Source organism: Styela clava, chromosome 5 (genome assembly GCF_964204865.1).
Source record: "Styela clava chromosome 5, kaStyClav1.hap1.2, whole genome shotgun sequence".
NCBI classification, from domain to species: Eukaryota; Metazoa; Chordata; class Ascidiacea; order Stolidobranchia; family Styelidae; genus Styela; species Styela clava.
Genome location: NC_135254.1, coordinates 22,717,813 through 22,720,312, shown reverse-complemented (window position 1 = coordinate 22,720,312; position 2,500 = coordinate 22,717,813). Strand labels below are relative to the sequence as shown.

Below are 2,500 nucleotides of genomic sequence, written 5' to 3'. Positions count from 1 at the left end.
TCTTTGAGACAAGCATATCACTACTGGCAGGATCAACCAGATAGCTGCGACAGCTGCGCTCGGCCCTTGCTGGGCCGCGAGGCGCGTGCTCGTCGCATTCGTTTAAGACCGAGGCGATCGCCTGCGGCCGTACTCAGCTTCGACAGTCGCTGGCCGCGACGTCCACGCTCTCGCCGGCAGTGCCAGGCGGAGCGATTTGCGTTTTTTCTTTGCTCGCCCTCTCTCGGGCTCGATCCATTCAGTTTCGCACAAACAAGAGCTCTGCCGGCCGCCTGCAGCGGTGCCTAAAACCCGGGCATAACAATGCGACCGTTCTGCTAGGCCGACAAGCGCTCAAGCCAGACGCTCGATCGAACGCCCCCTACATATTAGTCGAGACAACGGCTCGCTCATTAGCATCGCGTTTGTACTTTAACTTTTTTCGGCTCGGCTTCTTTCGACGCCGATGCCGGCGACGCAGCACTCTCTCGCCCGCCAGCCACCGAGAAAAGGGTGCGCTCCGACCGGCCCCGCACCGCTCTTTCTTGGCTCATTCGAAATTACTGTCTTTCGCTCTGACATGCCTTACCTAGGGTTAGGTTAGTATGCTTGCACGTTTGTACTTTAACTTTTTTCGGCTCGGCTTCTTTCGACGCCGATGCCGGCGACGCAGCACTCTCTCGCCCGCCAGCCACCGAGAAAAGGGTGCGCTCCGACCGGCCCCGCACCGCTCTTTCATGGCTCATTCGAGTTTACTGTCTTTCGCTCTGACATGCCTTACCTAGGGTTAGGTTAGTATGCTTGCACGTTTGTACTTTAACTTTTTTTGGCTCGGCTTCTTTCGACGCCGATGCCGGCGACGCAGCACTCTCTCGCCCGCCAGCCACCGAGAAAAGGGTGCGCTCCGACCGGCCCCGCACCGCTCTTTCTTGGCTCATTCGAAATTACTGTCTTTCGCTCTGACATGCCTTACCTAGGATTAGGTTAGTATGCTTGCACGTTTGTACTTTAACTTTTTTCGGCTCGGCTTCTTTCGACGCCGATGCCGGCGACGCAGCACTCTCTCGCCCGCCAGCCACCGAGAAACGGGTGCGCTCCGACCGGCCCCGCACCGCTCTTTCTTGGCTCATTCGAGTTTACTGTCTTTCGCTCTGACATGCCTTACCTAGGGTTAGGTTAGTATGCTTGCACGTTTGTACTTTAACTTTTTTCGGCTCGGCTTCTTTCGACGCCGATGCCGGCGACGCAGCACTCTCTCGCCCGCCAGCCACCGAGAAAAGGGTGCGCTCCGACCGGCCCCGCACCGCTCTTTCTTGGCTCATTCGAAATTACTGTCTTTCGCTCTGACATGCCTTACCTAGGGCTAGGTTAGTATGCTTGCACGTTTGTACTTTAACTTTTTTCGGCTCGGCTTCTTTCGACGCCGATGCCGGCGACGCAGCACTCTCTCGCCCGCCAGCCACCGAGAAAAGGGTGCGCTCCGACCGGCCCCGCACCGCTCTTTCTTGGCTCATTCGAGTTAACTGTCTTTCGCTCTGACATGCCTTACCTAGGGTTAGGTTAGTATGCTTGCACGTTTGTACTTTAACTTTTTTTGGCTCGGCTTCTTTCGACGCCGATGCCGGCGACGCAGCACTCTCTCGCCCGCCAGCCACCGAGAAAAGGGTGCGCTCCGACCGGCCCCGCACCGCTCTTTCTTGGCTCATTCGAGTTTACTGTCTTTCGCTCTGACATGCCTTACCTAGGGTTAGGTTAGTATGCTTGCACGTTTGTACTTTAACTTTTTTCGGCTCGGCTTCTTTCGACGCCGATGCCGGCGACGCAGCACTCTCTCGCCCGCCAGCCACCGAGAAAAGGGTGCGCTCCGACCGGCCCCGCACCGCTCTTTCTTGGCTCATACGAAATTACTGTCTTTCGCTCTGACATGCCTTACCTAGGGCTAGGTTAGTATGCTTGCACGTTTGTACTTTAACTTTTTTCGGCTCGGCTTCTTTCGACGCCGATGCCGGCGACGCAGCACTCTCTCGCCCGCCAGCCACCGAGAAAAGGGTGCGCTCCGACCGGCCCCGCACCGCTCTTTCTTGGCTCATTCGAGTTTACTGTCTTTCGCTCTGACATGCCTTACCTAGGGTTAGGTTAGTATGCTTGCACGTTTGTACTTTAACTTTTTTTGGCTCGGCTTCTTTCGACGCCGATGCCGGCGACGCAGCACTCTCTCGCCCGCCAGCCACCGAGAAAAGGGTGCGCTCCGACCGGCCCCGCACCGCTCTTTCTTGGCTCATTCGAGTTTACTGTCTTTCGCTCTGACATGCCTTACCTAGGGTTAGGTTAGTATGCTTGCACGTTTGTACTTTAACTTTTTTCGGCTCGGCTTCTTTCGACGCCGATGCCGGCGACGCAGCACTCTCTCGCCCGCCAGCCACCGAGAAAAGGGTGCGCTCCGACCGGCCCCGCACCGCTCTTTCTTGGCTCATTCGAAATTACTGTCTTTCGCTCTGACATGCCTTACCTAGGGCTAGGT

General features: G+C 56.8%; 1 non-coding gene across 1 annotated transcript in view; it reads right to left on the bottom strand.

The window, feature by feature from the left end:
- Window positions 1-43, bottom strand: part of LOC144423605 (small subunit ribosomal RNA) — a 1,810-nt gene extending 1,767 nt beyond the window's left edge. The window contains exon 1 of the ribosomal RNA XR_013476072.1: window positions 1-43. This exon is cut by the window's left edge and continues 1,767 nt beyond it. This is a non-coding gene — a ribosomal RNA (small subunit ribosomal RNA).
- Window positions 44-2,500: the final 2,457 nt, after the last annotated feature.